Below are 21165 nucleotides of genomic sequence, written 5' to 3'. Positions count from 1 at the left end.
CTCACTGAACTCGTGGTTTGATTGTTTAGGCCAGGAAGAAAAACAATAAATACAAAAAGAAGTGCAACACGAGGACTTCCCAGGAGGTCACCCATCCTAGTACTACTCTCGCCCGAACACGCTTAGCTACGGAGTTCTGATGGGATCCGGTGCATTAGTGCTGGTACGATCGCACCTGTCAAGTGTAGCAAGATCAATGCGTATATGGATTTGCAATTGGGCTTCAGTTTCAAAATGGTTGGACCCCGAACGCGATAACTCGCTACAGAACACTATTTCAGGATCGTTTTTCTAGGTACTTTAATTTTTTTATTTAGAGGGTCAGCAAGAAAAAAAAATAGCACGAAAAAGGTGAACTCGTGGTCATAACTTTTGATAGATTTTGCATGGCAGTAATATTGAAAAATTCATTAAAAATAGGTAAAAAAATGATTTTTGATCCAAATTTTTTTCTGGTAACTCTATTGGGGGTATATTTGGCGGAGGAGTCCTCACAGGTTGGAAAACAACGAGAGATTTTGAGTTGCTGAGAATTTTTTGTGGAAAACTTCAAACGGCCATAACTTTTGATCGGGAAGTCGGATGGAGACGCGTAACAAATGAAAGTTGTTCGAGATGACGTAACGAATCTAGTTGCCAATTCCCGAAGGGCCCCGAACGCGATAACTCACTGAACTCGTGGTTTGATTGTTTAGGCCAGGAAGAAAAACAATAAATACAAAAAGAAGTGCAACACGAGGACTTCCCAGGAGGTCACCCATCCTAGTACTACTCTCGCCCAGGCACGCTTATCTGCGGAGTTCTGATGGGATCCGGTGCATTAGTGCTGGTATGATCGCACCTGTCAAGTGTAGCAAGATCAATGCGTATATGGATTTGCAATTGGGCTTCAGTTTCAAAATGGTTGGACCCCGAACGCGATAACTCGCTACAGAACACTATTTCAGGATCGTTTTTCTAGGTACTTTAATTTTTTTATTTAGAGGGTCAGCAAGAAAAAAAAAAGAAAAATAGCACGAAAAAGGTGAACTCGTGGTCATAACTTTTGATAGATTTTGGCATGGCAGTAATATTGAAAAATTCATTAAAAATAGGTAAAAAAATGATTTTTCATCCAAATTTTTTTCTGGTAACTCTATTGGGGGTATATTTGGCGGAGGAGTCCTCACAGGTTGGAAAACAACGAGAGATTTTGAGTTGCTGAGAATTTTTTGTGGAAAACTTCAAACGGCCATAACTTTTGATCGGGAAGTCGGATGGAGACGCGTAAAAAATGAAAGTTGTTCGACATGACGTAACGAATCTAGTTGCCAATTCCCGAAGGGCCCCGAACGCGATAACTCACTGAACTCGTGGTTTGATTGTTTAGGCCAGGAAGAAAAACAATAAATACAAAAAGAAGTGCAACACGAGGACTTCCCAGGAGGTCACCCATCCTAGTACTACTCTCGCCCGAACACGCTTCACTGCGGAGTTCTGATGGGATCCGGTGCATTAGTGCTGGTACGATCGCACCTGTCAAGTGTAGCAAGATCAATGCGTATATGGATTTGCAATTGGGCTTCAGTTTCAAAATGGTTGGACCCCGAACGCGATAACTCGCTACAGAACACTATTTCAGGATCGTTTTTCTAGGTACTTTAATTTTTTTATTTAGAGGGTCAGCAAGAAAAAAAAATAGCACGAAAAAGGTGAACTCGTGGTCATAACTTTTGATAGATTTTGGCATGGCAGTAATATTGAAAAATTCATTAAAAATAGGTAAAAAAATGATTTTTGATCCAAATTTTTTTCTGGTAACTCTATTGGGGGTATATTTGGCGGAGGAGTCCTCACAGGTTGGAAAACAACGAGAGATTTTGAGTTGCTGAGAATTTTTTGTGGAAAACTTCAAACGGCAATAACTTTTGATCGGGAAGTCGGATGGAGACGCGTAACAAATGAAAGTTGTTCGAGATGACGTAACGAATCTAGTTGCCAATTCCCGAAGGGCCCCGAACGCGATAACTCACTGAACTCGTGGTTTGATTGTTTAGGCCAGGAAGAAAAACAATAAATACAAAAAGAAGTGCAACACGAGGACTTCCTAGGAGGTCACCCATCCTAGTACTACTCTCGCCCAGGCACGCTTCACTGCGGAGTTCTGATGGGATCCGGTGCATTAGTGCTGGTATGATCGCACCTGTCAGGTGTAGCAAGATCAATGCGTATATGGATTTGCAATTGGGCTTCAGTTTCAAAATGGTTGGACCCCGAACGCGATAACTCGCTACAGAACACTATTTCAGGATCGTTTTTCTAGGTACTTTAATTTTTTTATTTAGAGGGTCAGCAAGAAAAAAAAAAAAAAAAATAGCACGAAAAAGGTGAACTCGTGGTCATAACTTTTGATAGATTTTGGCATGGCAGTAATATTGAAAAATTCATTAAAAATAGGTAAAAAAATGATTTTTCATCCAAATTTTTTTCTGGTAACTCTATTGGGGGTATATTTGGCGGAGGAGTCCTCACAGGTTGGAAAACAACGAGAGATTTTGAGTTGCTGAGAATTTTTTGTGGAAAACTTCAAACGGCCATAACTTTTGATCGGGAAGTCGGATGGAGACGCGTAAAAAATGAAAGTTGTTCGAGATGACGTAACGAATCTAGTTGCCAATTCCCGAAGGGCCCCGAACGCGATAACTCACTGAACTCGTGGTTTGATTGTTTAGGCCAGGAAGAAAAACAATAAATACAAAAAGAAGTGCAACACGAGGACTTCCCAGGAGGTCACCCATCCTAGTACCACTCTCGCCCGAACACGCTTCACTGCGGAGTTCTGATGGGATCCGGTGCATTAGTGCTGGTACGATCGCACCTGTCAAGTGTAGCAAGATCAATGCGTATATGGATTTGCAATTGGGCTTCAGTTTCAAAATGGTTGGACCCCGAACGCGATAACTCGCTACAGAACACTATTTCAGGATCGTTTTTCTAGGTACTTTAATTTTTTTATTTAGAGGGTCAGCAAGAAAAAAAAATAGCACGAAAAAGGTGAACTCGTGGTCATAACTTTTGATAGATTTTGGCATGGCAGTAATATTGAAAAATTCATTAAAAATAGGTAAAAAAATGATTTTTCATCCAAATTTTTTTCTGGTAACTCTATTGGGGGTATATTTGGCGGAGGAGTCCTCACAGGTTGGAAAACAACGAGAGATTTTGAGTTGCTGAGAATTTTTTGTGGAAAACTTCAAACGGCCATAACTTTTGATCGGGAAGTCGGATGGAGACGCGTAAAAAATGAAAGTTGTTCGAGATGACGTAACGAATCTAGTTGCCAATTCCCGAAGGGCCCCGAACGCGATAACTCACTGAACTCGTGGTTTGATTGTTTAGGCCAGGAAGAAAAACAATAAATACAAAAAGAAGTGTAACACGAGGACTTCCCAGGAGGTCACCCATCCTAGTACTACTCTCGCCCAAACACGCTTACCTGCGGAGTTTTGATGGGATCCGGTGCATTAGTGCTGGTACGATCGCACCTGTCAAGTGTAGCAAGATCAATGCGTATATGGATTTGCAATTGGGCTTCAATTTCAAAATGGTTGGACCCCGAACGCGATAACTCGCTACAGAACACTATTTCAGGATCGTTTTTCTAGGTACTTTAATTTTTTTATTTAGAGGGTCAGCAAGAAAAAAAAAAAATAGCACGAAAAAGGTGAACTCGTGGTCATAACTTTTGATAGATTTTGGCATGGCAGTAATATTGAAAAATTCATTAAAAATAGGTAAAAAAATGATTTTTGATCCAAATTTTTTTCTGGTAACTCTATTGGGGGTATATTTGGCAGAGGAGTCCTCACAGGTTGGAAAACAACGAGAGATTTTGAGTTGCTGAGAATTTTTTGTGGAAAACTTCAAACGGCCATAACTTTTGATCGGGAAGTCGGATGGAGACGCGTAAAAAATGAAAGTTGTTCGAGATGACGTAACGAATCTAGTTGCCAATTCCCGAAGGGCCCCGAACGCGATAACTCACTGAACTCGTGGTTTGATTGTTTAGGCCAGGAAGAAAAACAATAAATACAAAAAGAAGTGCAACACGAGGACTTCCCAGGAGGTCACCCATCCTAGTACTACTCTCGCCCAAACACGCTTACCTGCGGAGTTTTGATGGGATCCGGTGCATTAGTGCTGGTATGATCGCACCTGTCAGGTGTAGCAAGATCAATGCGTATATGGATTTGCAATTGGGCTTCAATTTCAAAATGGTTGGACCCCGAACGCGATAACTCGCTACAGAACACTATTTCAGGATCGTTTTTCTAGGTACTTTAATTTTTTTATTTAGAGGGTCAGCAAGAAAAAAAAAAAATAGCACGAAAAAGGTGAACTCGTGGTCATAACTTTTGATAGATTTTGGCATGGCAGTAATATTGAAAAATTCATTAAAAATAGGTAAAAAAATGATTTTTGATCCAAATTTTTTTCTGGTAACTCTATTGGGGGTATATTTGGCAGAGGAGTCCTCACAGGTTGGAAAACAACGAGAGATTTTGAGTTGCTGAGAATTTTTTGTGGAAAACTTCAAACGGCCATAACTTTTGATCGGGAAGTCGGATGGAGACGCGTAAAAAATGAAAGTTGTTCGAGATGACGTAACGAATCTAGTTGCCAATTCCCGAAGGGCCCCGAACGCGATAACTCACTGAACTCGTGGTTTGATTGTTTAGGCCAGGAAGAAAAACAATAAATACAAAAAGAAGTGCAACACGAGGACTTCCCAGGAGGTCACCTATCCTAGTACTACTCTCGCCCAAGCACGCTTCACTGCGGAGTTCTGATGGGATCCGGTGCTTTAGTGCTGGTATGATCGCACCTGTCAAGTGTAGCAAGATCAATGCGTATATGGATTTGCAATTGGGCTTCAGTTTCAAAATGGTTGGACCCCGAACACGATAACTCGCTACAGAACACTATTTCAGGATCGTTTTTCTAGGTACTTTCATTTTTTTATTTAGAGGGTCAGCAAGAAAAAAAAAATAGCACGAAAAAGGTTAACTCGTGGTCATAACTTTTGATAGATTTTGGCATGGCAGTAATATTGAAAAATTCATTAAAAATAGGTAAAAAAATGATTTTTGATCCAAATTTTTTTCTGGTAACTCTATTGGGGGTATATTTGGCGGAGGAGTCCTCACAGGTTGGAAAACAACGAGAGATTTTGAGTTGCTGAGAATTTTTTGTGGAAAACTTCAAACGGCCATAACTTTTGATCGGGAAGTCGGATGGAGACGCGTAAAAAATGAAAGTTGTTCGAGATGACGTAACGAATCTAGTTGCCAATTCCCGAAGGGCCCCGAACGCGATAACTCACTGAACTCGTGGTTTGATTGTTTAGGCCAGGAAGAAAAACAATAAATACAAAAAGAAGTGCAACACGAGGACTTCCCAGGAGGTCACCCATCCTAGTACTACTCTCGCCCAAGCACGCTTCACTGCGGAGTTCTGATGGGATCCGGTGCATTAGTGCTGGTATGATCGCACCTGTCAAGTGTAGCAAGATCAATGCGTATATGGATTTGCAATTGGGCTTCAGTTTCAAAATGGTTGGACCCCGAACGCGATAACTCGCTACAGAACACTATTTCAGGATCGTTTTTCTAGGTACTTTAATTTTTTTATTTAGAGGGTCAGCAAGAAAAAAAAAAAAAAATAGCACGAAAAAGGTTAACTCGTGGTCATAACTTTTGATAGATTTTGGCATGGCAGTAATATTGAAAAATTCATTAAAAATAGGTAAAAAAATGATTTTTGATCCAAATTTTTTTCTGGTAACTCTATTGGGGGTATATTTGGCGGAGGAGTCCTCACAGGTTGGAAAACAACGAGAGATTTTGAGTTGCTGAGAATTTTTTGTGGAAAACTTCAAACGGCAATAACTTTTGATCGGGAAGTCGGATGGAGACGCGTAACAAATGAAAGTTGTTCGAGATGACTTAACGAATCTAGTTGCCAATTCCCGAAGGGCCCCGAACGCGATAACTCACTGAACTCGTGGTTTGATTGTTTAGGCCAGGAAGAAAAACAATAAATACAAAAAGAAGTGCAACACGAGGACTTCCCAGGAGGTCACCCATCCTAGTACTACTCTCGCCCAAGTACGCTTCACTGCGGAGTTCTGATGGGATCCGGTGCATTAGTGCTGGTATGATCGCACCTGTCAAGTGTAGCAAGATCAATGCGTATATGGATTTGCAATTGGGCTTCAGTTTCAAAATGGTTGGACCCCGAACGCGATAACTCGCTACAGAACACTATTTCAGGATCGTTTTTCTAGGTACTTTAATTTTTTTATTTAGAGGGTCAGCAAGAAAAAAAAAAAAATAGCACGAAAAAGGTGAACTCGTGGTCATAACTTTTGATAGATTTTGGCATGGCAGTAATATTGAAAAATTCATTAAAAATAGGTAAAAAAATGATTTTTCATCCAAATTTTTTTCTGGTAACTCTATTGGGGGTATATTTGGCGGAGGAGTCCTCACAGGTTGGAAAACAACGAGAGATTTTGAGTTGCTGAGAATTTTTTGTGGAAAACTTCAAACGGCCATAACTTTTGATCGGGAAGTCGGATGGAGACGCGTAAAAAATGAAAGTTGTTCGAGATGACGTAACGAATCTAGTTGCCAATTCCCGAAGGGCCCCGAACGCGATAACTCACTGAACTCGTGGTTTGATTGTTTAGGCCAGGAAGAAAAACAATAAATACAAAAAGAAGTGCAACACGAGGACTTCCCAGGAGGTCACCCATCCTAGTACTACTCTCGCCCAAACACGCTTACCTGCGGAGTTCTGATGGGATCCGGTGCATTAGTGCTGGTAGGATCGCACCTGTCAAGTGTAGCAAGATCAATGCGTATATGGATTTGCAATTGGGCTTCAGTTTCAAAATGGTTGGACCCCGAACGCGATAACTCGCTACAGAACACTATTTCAGGATCGTTTTTCTAGGTACTTTAATTTTTTTATTTAGAGGGTCAGCAAGAAAAAAAAAAAAAAAAATAGCACGAAAATGGTGAACTCGTGGTCATAACTTTTGATAGATTTTGGCATGGCAGTAATATTGAAAAATTCATTAAAAATAGGTAAAAAAATGATTTTTCATCCAAATTTTTTTCTGGTAACTCTATTGGGGTATATTTGGCGGAGGAGTCCTCACAGGTTGGAAAACAACGAGAGATTTTGAGTTGCTGAGAATTTTTTGTGGAAAACTTCAAACGGCCATAACTTTTGATCGGGAAGTCGGATGGAGACGCGTAAAAAATGAAAGTTGTTCGAGATGACGTAACGAATCTAGTTGCCAATTCCCGAAGGGCCCCGAACGCGATAACTCACTGAACTCGTGGTTTGATTGTTTAGGCCAGGAAGAAAAACAATAAATACAAAAAGAAGTGCAACACGAGGACTTCCCAGGAGGTCACCCATCCTGGTACTACTCTCGCCCAAGCACGCTTACCTGCGGAGTTCTGATGGGATCCGGTGCATTAGTGCTGGTATGATCGCACCTGTCAAGTGTAGCAAGATCAATGTGTATATGGATTTGCAATTGGGCTTCAGTTTCAAAATGGTTGGACCCCGAACGCGATAACTCGCTACAGAACACTATTTCAGGATCGTTTTTCTAGGTACTTTAATTTTTTTATTTAGAGGGTCAGCAAGAAAAAAAAAAAAAATAGCACGAAAAAGGTGAACTCGTGGTCATAACTTTTGATAGATTTTGGCATGGCAGTAATATTGAAAAATTCATTAAAAATAGGTAAAAAAATGATTTTTGATCCAAATTTTTTTCTGGTAACTCTATTGGGGGTATATTTGGCGGAGGAGTCCTCACAGGTTGGAAAACAACGAGAGATTTTGAGTTGCTGAGAATTTTTTGTGGAAAACTTCAAACGGCCATAACTTTTGATCGGGAAGTCGGATGGAGACGCGTAAAAAATGAAAGTTGTTCGAGATGACGTAACGAATCTAGTTGCCAATTCCCGAAGGGCCCCGAACGCGATAACTCACTGAACTCGTGGTTCGATTGTTTAGGCCAGGAAGAAAAACAATAAATACAAAAAGAAGTGCAACACGAGGACTTCCCAGGAGGTCACCCATCCTAGTACTACTCTCGCCCAAGCACGCTTAGCTGCGGAGTTCTGATGGGATCCGGTGCATTAGTGCTGGTATGATCGCACCTGTCAAGTGTAGCAAGATCAATGCGTATATGGATTTGCAATTGGGCTTCAGTTTCAAAATGGTTGGACCCCGAACGCGATAACTCGCTACAGAACACTATTTCAGGATCGTTTTTCTAGGTACTTTAATTTTTTTATTTAGAGGGTCAGCAAGAAAAAAAAAAAATAGCACGAAAAAGGTGAACTCGTGGTCATAACTTTTGATAGATTTTGGCATGGCAGTAATATTGAAAAATTCATTAAAAATAGGTAAAAAAATGATTTTTCATCCAAATTTTTTTCTGGTAACTCTATTGGGGGTATATTTGGCGGAGGAGTCCTCACAGGTTGGAAAACAACGAGAGATTTTGAGTTGCTGAGAATTTTTTGTGGAAAACTTCAAACGGCCATAACTTTTGATCGGGAAGTCGGATGGAGACGCCTGAACTCGTGGTTTGATTGTTTAGGCCAGGAAGAAAAACAATAAATATAAAAAGAAGTGCAACACGAGGACTTCCCAGGAGGTCACCCATCCTAGTACTACTCTCGCCCAAGCACGCTTACCTGCGGAGTTCTGATGGGATCCGGTGCATTAGTGCTGGTAGGATCGCACCTGTCAAGTGTGGCAAGATCAATGCGTATATGGATTTGCAATTGGGCTTCAGTTTCAAAATGGTTGGACCCCGAACGCGATAACTCGCTACAGAACACTATTTCAGGATCGTTTTCCTAGGTACTTTAATTTTTTTATTTAGAGGGTCAGCAAGAAAAAAAAAAAAAAAATAGCACGAAAATGGTGAACTCGTGGTCATAACTTTTGATAGATTTTGGCATGGCAGTAATATTGAAAAATTCATTAAAAATAGGTAAAAAAATGATTTTTCATCCAAATTTTTTTCTGGTAACTCTATTGGGGTATATTTGGCGGAGGAGTCCTCACAGGTTGGAAAACAACGAGAGATTTTGAGTTGCTGAGAATTTTTTGTGGAAAACTTCAAACGGCCATAACTTTTGATCGGGAAGTCGGATGGAGACGCGTAAAAAATGAAAGTTGTTCGACATGACGTAACGAATCTAGTTGCCAATTCCCGAAGGGCCCCGAACGCGATAACTCACTGAACTCGTGGTTTGATTGTTTAGGCCAGGAAGAAAAACAATAAATACAAAAAGAAGTGCAACACGAGGACTTCCCAGGAGGTCACCCATCCTGGTACTACTCTCGCCCAAGCACGCTTACCTGCGGAGTTCTGATGGGATCCGGTGCATTAGTGCTGGTATGATCGCACCTGTCAAGTGTAGCAAGATCAATGCGTATATGGATTTGCAATTGGGCTTCAGTTTCAAAATGGTTGGACCCCGAACGCGATAACTCGCTACAGAACACTATTTCAGGATCGTTTTTCTAGGTACTTTAATTTTTTTATTTAGAGGGTCAGCAAGAAAAAAAAAAAATAGCACGAAAAAGGTGAACTCGTGGTCATAACTTTTGATAGATTTTGGCATGGCAGTAATATTGAAAAATTCATTAAAAATAGGTAAAAAAATGATTTTTCATCCAAATTTTTTTCTGGTAACTCTATTGGGGGTATATTTGGCGGAGGAGTCCTCACAGGTTTGAAAAAAACGAGAGATTTTGAGTTGCTGAGAATTTTTTGTGGAAAACTTCAAACGGCCATAACTTTTGATCGGGAAGTCGGATGGAGACGCGTAAAAAATGAAAGTTGTTCGACATGACGTAACGAATCTAGTTGCCAATTCCCGAAGGGCCCCGAACGCGATAACTCACTGAACTCGTGGTTTGATTGTTTAGGCCAGGAAGAAAAACAATAAATACAAAAAGAAGTGCAACACGAGGACTTCCCAGGAGGTCACCCATCCTAGTACTACTCTAGCCCAAGCACGCTTAGCTGCGGAGTTCTGATGGGATCCGGTGCATTAGTGCTGGTATGATCGCACCTGTCAAGTGTAGCAAGATCAATGCGTATATGGATTTGCAATTGGGCTTCAGTTTCAAAATGGTTGGACCCCGAACGCGATAACTCGCTACAGAACACTATTTCAGGATCGTTTTTCTAGGTACTTTAATTTTTTTATTTAGAGGGTCAGCAAGAAAAAAAAAAAAAAAAATAGCACGAAAAAGGTGAACTCGTGGTCATAACTTTTGATAGATTTTGGCATGGCAGTAATATTGAAAAATTCATTAAAAATAGGTAAAAAAATGATTTTTCATCCAAATTTTTTTCTGGTAACTCTATTGGGGGTATATTTGGCGGAGGAGTCCTCACAGGTTGGAAAACAACGAGAGATTTTGAGTTGCTGAGAATTTTTTGTGGAAAACTTCAAACGGCCATAACTTTTGATCGGGAAGTCGGATGGAGACGCGTAAAATATGAAAGTTGTTCGAGATGACGTAACGAATCTAGTTGCCAATTCCCGAAGGGCCCCGAACGCGATAACTCACTGAACTCGTGGTTTGATTGTTTAGGCCAGGAAGAAAAACAATAAATACAAAAAGAAGTGCAACACGAGGACTTCCCAGGAGGTCACCCATCCTGGTACTACTCTCGCCCAAGCACGCTTCACTGCGGAGTTCTGATGGGATCCGGTGCATAAGTGCTGGTATGATCGCACCTGTCAAGTGTAGCAAGATCAATGCGTATATGGATTTGCAATTGGGCTTCAGTTTCAAAATGGTTGGACCCCGAACGCGATAACTCGCTACAGAACACTATTTCAGGATCGTTTTTCTAGGTACTTTAATTTTTTTATTTAGAGGGTCAGCAAGAAAAAAAAAAAAAAATAGCACGAAAAAGGTGAACACAACTTTTGATAGATTTTGGCATGGCAGTAATATTGAAAAATTCATTAAAAATAGGTAAAAAAATGATTTTTCATCCAAATTTTTTTCTGGTAACTCTATTGGGGGTATATTTGGCGGAGGAGTCCTCACAGGTTGGAAAACAACGAGAGATTTTGAGTTGCTGAGAATTTTTTGTGGAAAACTTCAAACGGCCATAACTTTTGATCGGGAAGTCGGATGGAGACGCGTAAAAAATGAAAGTTGTTCGAGATGACGTAACGAATCTAGTTGCCAATTCCCGAAGGGCCCCGAACGCGATAACTCACTGAACTCGTGGTTTGATTGTTTAGGCCAGGAAGAAAAACAATAAATACAAAAAGAAGTGCAACACGAGGACTTCCCAGGAGGTCACCCATCCTGGTACTACTCTCGCCCAAGCACGCTTCACTGCGGAGTTCTGATGGGATCCGGTGCATAAGTGCTGGTATGATCGCACCTGTCAAGTGTAGCAAGATCAATGCATATATGGATTTGCAATTGGGCTTCAGTTTCAAAATGGTTGGACCCCGAACGCGATAACTCGCTACAGAACACTATTTCAGGATCGTTTTTCTAGGTACTTTAATTTTTTTATTTAGAGGGTCAGCAAGAAAAAAAAAAAAAAAATAGCACGAAAAAGGTGAACACAACTTTTGATAGATTTTGGCATGGCAGTAATATTGAAAAATTCATTAAAAATAGGTAAAAAAATGATTTTTCATCCAAATTTTTTTCTGGTAACTCTATTGGGGGTATATTTGGCGGAGGAGTCCTCACAGGTTGGAAAACAACGAGAGATTTTGAGATGCTGAGAATTTTTTGTGGAAAACTTCAAACGGCCATAACTTTTGATCGGGAAGTCGGATGGAGACGCGTAAAAAATGAAAGTTGTTCGACATGACGTAACGAATCTAGTTGCCAATTCCCGAAGGGCCCCGAACGCGATAACTCACTGAACTCGTGGTTTGATTGTTTAGGCCAGGAAGAAAAACAATAAATACAAAAAGAAGTGCAACACGAGGACTTCCCAGGAGGTCACCCATCCTAGTACTACTCTCGCCCAAGCACGCTTGACTGCGGAGTTCTGATGGGATCCGGTGCATTAGTGCTGGTATGATCGCACCTGTCAAGTGTAGCAAGATCAATGCGTATATGGATTTGCAATTGGGCTTCAGTTTCAAAATGGTTGGACCCCGAACGCGATAACTCGCTACAGAACACTATTTCAGGATCGTTTTTCTAGGTACTTTAATTTTTTTATTTAGAGGGTCAGCAAGAAAAAAAAAAAAAAAAATAGCACGAAAAAGGTGAACTCGTGGTCATAACTTTTGATAGATTTTGGCATGGCAGTAATATTGAAAAATTCATTAAAAATAGGTAAAAAAATGATTTTTCATCCAAATTTTTTTCTGGTAACTCTATTGGGGGTATATTTGGCGGAGGAGTCCTCACAGGTTGGAAAACAACGAGAGATTTTGAGTTGCTGAGAATTTTTTGTGGAAAACTTCAAACGGCCATAACTTTTGATCGGGAAGTCGGATGGAGACGCGTAAAAAATGAAAGTTGTTCGAGATGACGTAACGAATCTAGTTGCCAATTCCCGAAGGGCCCCGAACGCGATAACTCACCGAACTCGTGGTTTGATTGTTTAGGCCAGGAATAAAAACAATAAATACAAAAAGAAGTGCAACACGAGGACTTCCCAGGAGGTCACCCATCCTGGTACTACTCTCGCCCAAGCACGCTTCACTGCGGAGTTCTGATGGGATCCGGTGCATTAGTGCTGGTATGATCGCACCTGTCAAGTGTAGCAAGATCAATGCGTATATGGATTTGCAATTGGGCTTCAGTTTCAAAATGGTTGGACCCCGAACGCGATAACTCGCTACAGAACACTATTTCAGGATCGTTTTTCTAGGTACTTTAATTTTTTTATTTAGAGGGTCAGCAAGAAAAAAAAAAAAAAAATAGCACGAAAAAGGTGAACTCGTGGTCATAACTTTTGATAGATTTTGGCATGGCAGTAATATTGAAAAATTCATTAAAAATAGGTAAAAAAATATTTTTCATCCAAATTTTTTTCTGGTAACTCTATTGGGGGTATATTTGGCGGAGGAGTCCTCACAGGTTGGAAAACAACGAGAGATTTTGAGTTGCTGAGAATTTTTTGTGGAAAACTTCAAACGGCCATAACTTTTGATCGGGAAGTCGGATGGAGACGCGTAAAAAATGAAAGTTGTTCGACATGACGTAACGAATCTAGTTGCCAATTCCCGAAGGGCCCCGAACGCGATAACTCACTGAACTCGTGGTTTGATTGTTTAGGCCAGGAAGAAAAACAATAAATACAAAAAGAAGTGCAACACGAGGACTTCCCAGGAGGTCACCCATCCTAGTACTACTCTAGCCCAAGCACGCTTAGCTGCGGAGTTCTGATGGGATCCGGTGCATTAGTGCTGGTATGATCGCACCTGTCAAGTGTAGCAAGATCAATGCGTATATGGATTTGCAATTGGGCTTCAGTTTCAAAATGGTTGGACCCCGAACGCGATAACTCGCTACAGAACACTATTTCAGGATCGTTTTTCTAGGTACTTTAATTTTTTTATTTAGAGGGTCAGCAAGAGAAAAAAAAAAAAAATAGCACGAAAAAGGTGAACTCGTGGTCATAACTTTTGATAGATTTTGGCATGGCAGTAATATTGAAAAATTCATTAAAAATAGGTAAAAAAATGATTTTTCATCCAAATTTTTTTCTGGTAACTCTATTGGGGGTATATTTGGCGGAGGAGTCCTCACAGGTTGGAAAACAACGAGAGATTTTGAGTTGCTGAGAATTTTTTGTGGAAAACTTCAAACGGCCATAACTTTTGATCGGGAAGTCGGATGGAGACGCGTAAAAAATGAAAGTTGTTCGAGATGACGTAACGAATCTAGTTGCCAATTCCCGAAGGGCCCCGAACGCGATAACTCACTGAACTCGTGGTTTGATTGTTTAGGCCAGGAATAAAAACAATAAATACAAAAAGAAGTGCAACACGAGGACTTCCCAGGAGGTCACCCATCCTGGTACTACTCTCGCCCAAGCACGCTTCACTGCGGAGTTCTGATGGGATCCGGTGCATAAGTGCTGGTATGATCGCACCTGTCAAGTGTAGCAAGATCAATGCGTATATGGATTTGCAATTGGGCTTCAGTTTCAAAATGGTTGGACCCCGAACGCGATAACTCGCTACAGAACACTATTTCAGGATCGTTTTTCTAGGTACTTTAATTTTTTTATTTAGAGGGTCAGCAAGAAAAAAAAAAAAAAATAGCACGAAAAAGGTGAACACAACTTTTGATAGATTTTGGCATGGCAGTAATATTGAAAAATTCATTAAAAATAGGTAAAAAAATGATTTTTCATCCAAATTTTTTTCTGGTAACTCTATTGGGGGTATATTTGGCGGAGGAGTCCTCACAGGTTGGAAAACAACGAGAGATTTTGAGTTGCTGAGAATTTTTTGTGGAAAACTTCAAACGGCCATAACTTTTGATCGGGAAGTCGGATGGAGACGCGTAAAAAATGAAAGTTGTTCGAGATGACGTAACGAATCTAGTTGCCAATTCCCGAAGGGCCCCGAACGCGATAACTCACTGAACTCGTGGTTTGATTGTTTAGGCCAGGAAGAAAAACAATAAATACAAAAAGAAGTGCAACACGAGGACTTCCCAGGAGGTCACCCATCCTGGTACTACTCTCGCCCAAGCACGCTTCACTGCGGAGTTCTGATGGGATCCGGTGCATAAGTGCTGGTATGATCGCACCTGTCAAGTGTAGCAAGATCAATGCGTATATGGATTTGCAATTGGGCTTCAGTTTCAAAATGGTTGGACCCCGAACGCGATAACTCGCTACAGAACACTATTTCAGGATCGTTTTTCTAGGTACTTGAAGTGCAACACGAAGACTTCCCAGGAGGTCACCCATCCTAGTACTACTCTCGCCCGAGCACGCTTAACTGCGGAGTTCTGATGGGATCCGGTGCATTAGTGCTGGTATGATCGCACCTGTCAAGTGTAGCAAGATCAATGCGTATATGGATTTGCAATTGGGCTTCAGTTTCAAAATGGTTGGACCCCGATTGCGATAACTCGCTACAGAACACTATTTCAGGATCGTTTTTCTAGGTACTTTAATTTTTTTATTTAGAGGGTCAGCAAGAAAAAAAAAAAAAAAAATAGCACGAAAAAGGTGAACTCGTGGTCATAACTTTTGATAGATTTTGGCATGGCAGTAATATTGAAAAATTCATTAAAAATAGGTAAAAAAATGATTTTTCATCCAAATTTTTTTCTGGTAACTCTATTGGGGGTATATTTGGCGGAGGAGTCCTCACAGGTTGGAAAACAACGAGAGATTTTGAGTTGCTGAGAATTTTTTGTGGAAAACTTCAAACGGCCATAACTTTTGATCGGGAAGTCGGATGGAGACGCGTAAAAAATGAAAGTTGTTCGACATGACGTAACGAATCTAGTTGCCAATTCCCGAAGGGCCCCGAACGCGATAACTCACTGAACTCGTGGTTTGATTGTTTAGGCCAGGAAGAAAAACAATAAATACAAAAAGAAGTGCAACACGAGGACTTCCCAGGAGGTCACCCATCCTAGTACTACTCTCGCCCAAGCCCCCTTGACTACGGAGTTCTGATGGGATCCGGTGCATTAGTGCTGGTATGATCGCACCTGTCAAGTGTAGCAAGATCAATGCGTATATGGATTTGCAATTGGGTTTCAGTTTCAAAATGGTTGGACCCCGAACGCGATAACTCGCTACAGAACACTATTTCAGGATCGTTTTTCTAGGTACTTTAATTTTTTTATTTAGAGGGTCAGCAAGAAAAAAAAAAAAAATAGCACGAAAAAGGTGAACTCGTGGTCATAACTTTTGATAGATTTTGGCATGGCAGTAATATTGAAAAATTCATTAAAAATAGGTAAAAAAATGATTTTTCATCCAAATTTTTTTCTGGTAACTCTATTGGGGGTATATTTGGCGGAGGAGTCCTCACAGGTTGGAAAACAACGAGAGATTTTGAGTTGCTGAGAATTTTTTGTGGAAAACTTCAAACGGCCATAACTTTTGATCGGGAAGTCGGATGGAGACGCATAAAAAATGAAAGTTGTTCGAGATGACGTAACGAATCTAGTTGCCAATTCCCGAAGGGCCCCGAACGCGATAACTCACTGAACTCGTGGTTGGATTGTTTAGGCCAGGAAGAAAAACAATAAAAACAAAAAGAAGTGCAACACGAGGACTTCCCAGGAGGTCACCCATCCTGGTACTACTCTCGCCCAAGCACGCTTCACTGCGGAGTTCTGATGGGATCCGGTGCATAAGTGCTGGTATGATCGCACCTGTCAAGTGTAGCAAGATCAATGCGTATATGGATTTGCAATTGGGCTTCAGTTTCAAAATGGTTGGACCCCGAACGCGATAACTCGCTACAGAACACTATTTCAGGATCGTTTTTCTAGGTACTTTAATTTTTTTATTTAGAGGGTCAGCAAGAAAAAAAAAAAAATAGCACGAAAAAGGTGAACTCGTGGTCATAACTTTTGATAGATTTTGGCATGGCAGTAATATTGAAAAATTCATTAAAAATAGGTAAAAAAATGATTTTTCATCCAATTTTTTTTCTGGTAACTCTATTGGGGGTATATTTGGCGGAGGAGTCCTCACAGGTTGGAAAACAACGAGAGATTTTGAGTTGCTGAGAATTTTTTGTGGAAAACTTCAAACGGCCATAACTTTTGATCGGGAAGTCGGATGGAGACGCGTAAAAAATGAAAGTTGTTCGAGATGACGTAACGAATCTAGTTGCCAATTCCCGAAGGGCCCCGAACGCGATAACTCACTGAACTCACGAGGACTTCCCAGGAGGTCACCCATCCTAGTACTACTCTCGCCCAAGCACGCTTCACTGCGGAGTTCTGATGGGATCCGGTGCATTAGTGCTGGTATGATCGCACCTGTCAAGTGTAGCAAGATCAATGCGTATATGGATTTGCAATTGGGCTTCAGTTTCAAAATGGTTGGACCCCGAACGCGATAACTCGCTACAGAACACTATTTCAGGATCGTTTTTCTAGGTACTTTAATTTTTTTATTTAGAGGGTCAGCAAGAAAAAAAAAAAAAATAGCACGAAAAAGGTGAACTCGTGGTCATAACTTTTGATAGATTTTGGCATGGCAGTAATATTGAAAAATTCATTAAAAATAGGTAAAAAAATGATTTTTCATCCAAATTTTTTTCTGGTAACTCTATTGGGGGTATATTTGGCGGAGGAGTCCTCACAGGTTGGAAAACAACGAGAGATTTTGAGTTGCTGAGAATTTTTTGTGGAAAACTTCAAACGGCCATAACTTTTGATCGGGAAGTCGGATGGAGACGCGTAAAAAATGAAAGTTGTTCGAGATGACGTAACGAATCTAGTTGCCAATTCCCGAAGGGCCCCGAACGCGATAACTCACTGAACTCGTGGTTCGATTGTTTAGGCCAGGAAGAAAAACAATAAATACAAAAAGAAGTGCAACACGAGGACTTCCCAGGAGGTCACCCAACCTAGTACTACTCTCGCCCAAGCACTCTTAACTGCGGAGTTCTGATGGGATCCGGTGCATTAGTGCTGGTATGATCGCACCTGTCAAGTGTAGCAAGATCAATGCGTATATGGATTTGCAATTGGGCTTCAGTTTCAAAATGGTTGGACCCCGAACGCGATAACTCGCTACAGAACACTATTTCAGGATCGTTTTTCTAGGTACTTTAATTTTTTTATTTAGACGGTCAGCAAGAAAAAAAAAAAAAAAGCACGAAAAAGGTGAACTCGTGGTCATAACTTTTGATAGATTTTGGCATGGCAGTAATATTGAAAAATTCATTAAAAATAGGTAAAAAAATGATTTTTCATCCAAATTTTTTTCTGGTAACTCTATTGGGGGTATATTTGGCGGAGGAGTCCTCACAGGTTGGAAAACAACGAGAGATTTTGAGTTGCTGAGAATTTTTTGTGGAAAACTTCAAACGGCCATAACTTTTGATCGGGAAGTCGGATGGAGACGCGTAAAAAATGAAAGTTGTTCGAGATGACGTAACGAATCTAGTTGCCAATTCCCGAAGGGCCCCGAACGCGATAACTCACTGAACTCGTGGTTCGATTGTTTAGGCCAGGAAGAAAAACAATAAATACAAAAAGAAGAGCAACACGAGGACTTCCCAGGAGGTCACCCATCCTAGTACTACTCTCGCCCAAGCACGCTTCCCTGCGGAGTTCTGATGGGATCCGGTGCATTAGTGCTGGTATGATCGCACCTGTCAAGTGTAGCAAGATCAATGCATATATGGATTTGCAATTGGGCTTCAGTTTCAAAATGGTTGGACCCCGAACGCGATAACTCGCTACAGAACACTATTTCAGGATCGTTTTTCTAGGTACTTTAATTTTTTTATTTAGACGGTCAGCAAGAAAAAAAAAAAAAAGCACGAAAAAGGTGAACTCGTGGTCATAACTTTTGATAGATTTTGGCATGGCAGTAATATTGAAAAATTCATTAAAAATAGGTAAAAAAATGATTTTTCATCCAAATTTTTTTCTGGTAACTCTATTGGGGGTATATTTGGCGGAGGAGTCCTCACAGGTTGGAAAACAACGAGAGATTTTGAGTTGCTGAGAATTTTTTGTGGAAAACTTCAAACGGCCATAACTTTTGATCGGGAAGTCGGATGGAGACGCGTAAAAAATGAAAGTTGTTCGAGATGACGTAACGAATCTAGTTGCCAATTCCCGAAGGGCCCCGAACGCGATAACTCACTGAACTCGTGGTTCGATTGTTTAGGCCAGGAAGAAAAACAATAAATACAAAAAGAAGAGCAACACGAGGACTTCCCAGGAGGTCAACCATCCTAGTACTACTCTCGCCCAAGCACGCTTCACTGCGAAGTTCTGATGGGATCCGGTGCATTAGTGCTGGTATGATCGCACCTGTCAAGTGTAGCAAGATCAATGCATATATGGATTTGCAATTGGGCTTCAGTTTCAAAATGGTTGGACCCCGAACGCGATAACTCGCTACAGAACACTATTTCAGGATCGTTTTTCTAGGTACTTTAATTTTTTTATTTAGACGGTCAGCAAGAAAAAAAAAAAAAAGCACGAAAAAGGTGAACTCGTGGTCATAACTTTTGATAGATTTTGGCATGGCAGTAATATTGAAAAATTCATTAAAAATAGGTAAAAAAATGATTTTTCATCCAAATTTTTTTCTGGTAACTCTATTGGGGGTATATTTGGCGGAGGAGTCCTCACAGGTTGGAAAACAACGAGAGATTTTGAGTTGCTGAGAATTTTTTGTGGAAAACTTCAAACGGCCATAACTTTTGATCGGGAAGTCGGATGGAGACGCGTAAAAAATGAAAGTTGTTCGAGATGACGTAACGAATCTAGTTGCCAATTCCCGAAGGGCCCCGAACGCGATAACTCACTGAACTCGTGGTTCGATTGTTTAGGCCAGGAAGAAAAACAATAAATACAAAAAGAAGTGCAACACGAGGACTTCCCAGGAGGTCACCCATCCTAGTACTACTCTCGCCCAAGCACGCTTACCTGCGGAGTTCTGATGGGATCCGGTGCATTAGTGCTGGTATGATCGCACCTGTCAAGTGTAGCAAGATCAATGCGTATATGGATTTGCAATTGGGCTTCAGTTTCAAAATGGTTGGACCCCGAACGCGATAACTCGCTACAGAACACTATTTCAGGATCGTTTTTCTAGGTACTTTAATTTTTTTATTTAGAGGGTCAGCAAGAAAAAAAAAAAAAAATAGCACGAAAAAGGTGAACTCGTGGTCATAACTTTTGATAGATTTTGGCATGGCAGTAATATTGAAAAATTCATTAAAAATAGGTAAAAAAATGATTTTTCATCCAAATTTTTTTCTGGTAACTCTATTGGGGGTATATTTGGCGGAGGAGTCCTCACAGGTTGGAAAACAACGAGAGATTTTGAGTTGCTGAGAATTTTTTGTGGAAAACTTCAAACGGCCATAACTTTTGATCGGGAAGTCGGATGGAGACGCGTAAAAAATGAAAGTTGTTCGACATGACGTAACGAATCTAGTTGCCAATTCCCGAAGGGCCCCGAATGCGATAACTCACTGAACTCGTGGTTCGATTGTTTAGGCCAGGAAGAAAAACAATAAAAACAAAAAGAAGTGCAACACGAGGACTTCCCAGGAGGTCACCCATCCTAGTACTACTCTCGCCCAAGCACGCTTCACTGCAGAGTTCTGATGGGATCCGGTGCATTAGTGCTGGTATGATCGCACCTGTCAAGTGTAGCAAGATCAATGCGTATATGGATTTGCAATTGGGCTTCAGTTTCAAAATGGTTGGACCCCGAACGCGATAACTCGCTACAGAACACTATTTCAGGATCGTTTTTCTAGGTACTTTAATTTTTTTTATTTAGAGGGTCAGCAAGAAAAAAAAAAAAAAAGAGCACGAAAAAGGTGAACTCGTGGTCATAACTTTTGATAGATTTTGGCATGGCAGTAATATTGAAAAATTCATTAAAAATAGGTAAAAAAATGATTTTTCATCCAAATTTTTTTCTGGTAACTCTATTGGGGGTATATTTGGCGGAGGAGTCCTCACAGGTTGGAAAACAACGAGAGATTTTGAGTTGCTGAGAATTTTTTGTGGAAAACTTCAAAAGGCCATAACTTTTGATCGGGAAGTCGGATGGAGACGCGTAATAAATGAAAGTTGTTCGAGATGACGTAACGAATCTAGTTGCCAATTCCCGAAGGGCCCCGAACGCGATAACTCACTGAACTCGTGGTTCGATTGTTTAGGCCAGGAAGAAAAACAATAAATACAAAAAGAAGTGCAACACGAGGACTTCCCAGGAGGTCACCCATCCTAGTACTACTCTCGCCCAAGCACGCTTACCTGCGGAGTTCTGATGGGATCCGGTGCATTAGTGCTGGTATGATCGCACCTGTCAAGTGTAGCAAGATCAATGCGTATATGGATTTGCAATTGGGCTTCAGTTTCAAAATGGTTGGACCCCGAACGCGA

General features: G+C 40.8%; 31 non-coding genes and 2 pseudogenes across 31 annotated transcripts; all 33 read right to left on the bottom strand.

The window, feature by feature from the left end:
- Positions 1 to 58: 58 nt before the first annotated feature.
- Positions 59 to 177, bottom strand: LOC150026538 (5S ribosomal RNA). Its single transcript, XR_016522124.1, has one exon. It is a non-coding gene; the product is annotated as a 5S ribosomal RNA (ribosomal RNA).
- A 547-nt stretch (positions 178 to 724) lies between these two features.
- LOC150026537 (5S ribosomal RNA) lies at positions 725 to 843 on the bottom strand. The gene has a single exon (XR_016521922.1). It is a non-coding gene; the product is annotated as a 5S ribosomal RNA (ribosomal RNA).
- Positions 844 to 1398: 555 nt separating this feature from the next.
- LOC150026536 (5S ribosomal RNA) lies at positions 1399 to 1517 on the bottom strand. The gene has a single exon (XR_016522187.1). It is a non-coding gene; the product is annotated as a 5S ribosomal RNA (ribosomal RNA).
- Positions 1518 to 2065: 548 nt separating this feature from the next.
- On the bottom strand, positions 2066 to 2184 carry LOC150026535 (5S ribosomal RNA). The gene has a single exon (XR_016522052.1). It is a non-coding gene; the product is annotated as a 5S ribosomal RNA (ribosomal RNA).
- Positions 2185 to 2740: 556 nt separating this feature from the next.
- On the bottom strand, positions 2741 to 2859 carry LOC150026534 (5S ribosomal RNA). Its single transcript, XR_016522232.1, has one exon. It is a non-coding gene; the product is annotated as a 5S ribosomal RNA (ribosomal RNA).
- A 548-nt stretch (positions 2860 to 3407) lies between these two features.
- LOC150026533 (5S ribosomal RNA) lies at positions 3408 to 3526 on the bottom strand (annotated as a pseudogene).
- A 551-nt stretch (positions 3527 to 4077) lies between these two features.
- Positions 4078 to 4196, bottom strand: LOC150026532 (5S ribosomal RNA). Its single transcript, XR_016522238.1, has one exon. It is a non-coding gene; the product is annotated as a 5S ribosomal RNA (ribosomal RNA).
- Positions 4197 to 4747: 551 nt separating this feature from the next.
- LOC150026531 (5S ribosomal RNA) lies at positions 4748 to 4866 on the bottom strand. The gene has a single exon (XR_016522070.1). It is a non-coding gene; the product is annotated as a 5S ribosomal RNA (ribosomal RNA).
- A 549-nt stretch (positions 4867 to 5415) lies between these two features.
- LOC150026530 (5S ribosomal RNA) lies at positions 5416 to 5534 on the bottom strand. Its single transcript, XR_016522593.1, has one exon. It is a non-coding gene; the product is annotated as a 5S ribosomal RNA (ribosomal RNA).
- Positions 5535 to 6088: 554 nt separating this feature from the next.
- Positions 6089 to 6207, bottom strand: LOC150026529 (5S ribosomal RNA). The gene has a single exon (XR_016522071.1). It is a non-coding gene; the product is annotated as a 5S ribosomal RNA (ribosomal RNA).
- A 552-nt stretch (positions 6208 to 6759) lies between these two features.
- LOC150026528 (5S ribosomal RNA) lies at positions 6760 to 6878 on the bottom strand. Its single transcript, XR_016522209.1, has one exon. It is a non-coding gene; the product is annotated as a 5S ribosomal RNA (ribosomal RNA).
- A 555-nt stretch (positions 6879 to 7433) lies between these two features.
- On the bottom strand, positions 7434 to 7552 carry LOC150026527 (5S ribosomal RNA). Its single transcript, XR_016521960.1, has one exon. It is a non-coding gene; the product is annotated as a 5S ribosomal RNA (ribosomal RNA).
- Positions 7553 to 8105: 553 nt separating this feature from the next.
- On the bottom strand, positions 8106 to 8224 carry LOC150026526 (5S ribosomal RNA). The gene has a single exon (XR_016522564.1). It is a non-coding gene; the product is annotated as a 5S ribosomal RNA (ribosomal RNA).
- Positions 8225 to 8697: 473 nt separating this feature from the next.
- Positions 8698 to 8816, bottom strand: LOC150026525 (5S ribosomal RNA). Its single transcript, XR_016522125.1, has one exon. It is a non-coding gene; the product is annotated as a 5S ribosomal RNA (ribosomal RNA).
- A 554-nt stretch (positions 8817 to 9370) lies between these two features.
- Positions 9371 to 9489, bottom strand: LOC150026524 (5S ribosomal RNA). The gene has a single exon (XR_016521959.1). It is a non-coding gene; the product is annotated as a 5S ribosomal RNA (ribosomal RNA).
- Positions 9490 to 10040: 551 nt separating this feature from the next.
- Positions 10041 to 10159, bottom strand: LOC150026523 (5S ribosomal RNA). The gene has a single exon (XR_016522000.1). It is a non-coding gene; the product is annotated as a 5S ribosomal RNA (ribosomal RNA).
- A 556-nt stretch (positions 10160 to 10715) lies between these two features.
- LOC150026522 (5S ribosomal RNA) lies at positions 10716 to 10834 on the bottom strand. Its single transcript, XR_016521967.1, has one exon. It is a non-coding gene; the product is annotated as a 5S ribosomal RNA (ribosomal RNA).
- A 546-nt stretch (positions 10835 to 11380) lies between these two features.
- Positions 11381 to 11499, bottom strand: LOC150026521 (5S ribosomal RNA). The gene has a single exon (XR_016521966.1). It is a non-coding gene; the product is annotated as a 5S ribosomal RNA (ribosomal RNA).
- A 547-nt stretch (positions 11500 to 12046) lies between these two features.
- LOC150026520 (5S ribosomal RNA) lies at positions 12047 to 12165 on the bottom strand. Its single transcript, XR_016522638.1, has one exon. It is a non-coding gene; the product is annotated as a 5S ribosomal RNA (ribosomal RNA).
- Positions 12166 to 12721: 556 nt separating this feature from the next.
- LOC150026519 (5S ribosomal RNA) lies at positions 12722 to 12840 on the bottom strand. The gene has a single exon (XR_016522749.1). It is a non-coding gene; the product is annotated as a 5S ribosomal RNA (ribosomal RNA).
- A 554-nt stretch (positions 12841 to 13394) lies between these two features.
- Positions 13395 to 13513, bottom strand: LOC150026518 (5S ribosomal RNA). The gene has a single exon (XR_016521999.1). It is a non-coding gene; the product is annotated as a 5S ribosomal RNA (ribosomal RNA).
- Positions 13514 to 14068: 555 nt separating this feature from the next.
- On the bottom strand, positions 14069 to 14187 carry LOC150026517 (5S ribosomal RNA). The gene has a single exon (XR_016521965.1). It is a non-coding gene; the product is annotated as a 5S ribosomal RNA (ribosomal RNA).
- A 546-nt stretch (positions 14188 to 14733) lies between these two features.
- Positions 14734 to 14852, bottom strand: LOC150026516 (5S ribosomal RNA). Its single transcript, XR_016521964.1, has one exon. It is a non-coding gene; the product is annotated as a 5S ribosomal RNA (ribosomal RNA).
- A 124-nt stretch (positions 14853 to 14976) lies between these two features.
- Positions 14977 to 15095, bottom strand: LOC150026515 (5S ribosomal RNA). The gene has a single exon (XR_016521923.1). It is a non-coding gene; the product is annotated as a 5S ribosomal RNA (ribosomal RNA).
- A 556-nt stretch (positions 15096 to 15651) lies between these two features.
- Positions 15652 to 15770, bottom strand: LOC150026514 (5S ribosomal RNA). The gene has a single exon (XR_016522129.1). It is a non-coding gene; the product is annotated as a 5S ribosomal RNA (ribosomal RNA).
- A 553-nt stretch (positions 15771 to 16323) lies between these two features.
- On the bottom strand, positions 16324 to 16442 carry LOC150026513 (5S ribosomal RNA). The gene has a single exon (XR_016521963.1). It is a non-coding gene; the product is annotated as a 5S ribosomal RNA (ribosomal RNA).
- Positions 16443 to 16937: 495 nt separating this feature from the next.
- Positions 16938 to 17057, bottom strand: LOC150026512 (5S ribosomal RNA; annotated as a pseudogene).
- Positions 17058 to 17610: 553 nt separating this feature from the next.
- LOC150026511 (5S ribosomal RNA) lies at positions 17611 to 17729 on the bottom strand. The gene has a single exon (XR_016522572.1). It is a non-coding gene; the product is annotated as a 5S ribosomal RNA (ribosomal RNA).
- A 552-nt stretch (positions 17730 to 18281) lies between these two features.
- On the bottom strand, positions 18282 to 18400 carry LOC150026510 (5S ribosomal RNA). Its single transcript, XR_016522181.1, has one exon. It is a non-coding gene; the product is annotated as a 5S ribosomal RNA (ribosomal RNA).
- A 551-nt stretch (positions 18401 to 18951) lies between these two features.
- On the bottom strand, positions 18952 to 19070 carry LOC150026509 (5S ribosomal RNA). The gene has a single exon (XR_016522231.1). It is a non-coding gene; the product is annotated as a 5S ribosomal RNA (ribosomal RNA).
- A 551-nt stretch (positions 19071 to 19621) lies between these two features.
- Positions 19622 to 19740, bottom strand: LOC150026508 (5S ribosomal RNA). Its single transcript, XR_016521938.1, has one exon. It is a non-coding gene; the product is annotated as a 5S ribosomal RNA (ribosomal RNA).
- Positions 19741 to 20294: 554 nt separating this feature from the next.
- On the bottom strand, positions 20295 to 20413 carry LOC150026507 (5S ribosomal RNA). The gene has a single exon (XR_016521998.1). It is a non-coding gene; the product is annotated as a 5S ribosomal RNA (ribosomal RNA).
- A 555-nt stretch (positions 20414 to 20968) lies between these two features.
- On the bottom strand, positions 20969 to 21087 carry LOC150026506 (5S ribosomal RNA). Its single transcript, XR_016521937.1, has one exon. It is a non-coding gene; the product is annotated as a 5S ribosomal RNA (ribosomal RNA).
- Between the last annotated feature and the right edge of the window lie 78 nt (positions 21088 to 21165).

Source organism: Phaseolus vulgaris, chromosome 6 (genome assembly GCF_051622355.1).
Source record: "Phaseolus vulgaris cultivar YP4 chromosome 6, ASM5162235v1, whole genome shotgun sequence".
NCBI lineage: Eukaryota > Viridiplantae > Streptophyta > Magnoliopsida > Fabales > Fabaceae > Phaseolus > Phaseolus vulgaris.
This window is presented reverse-complemented; position numbering and strand designations above follow the sequence as displayed.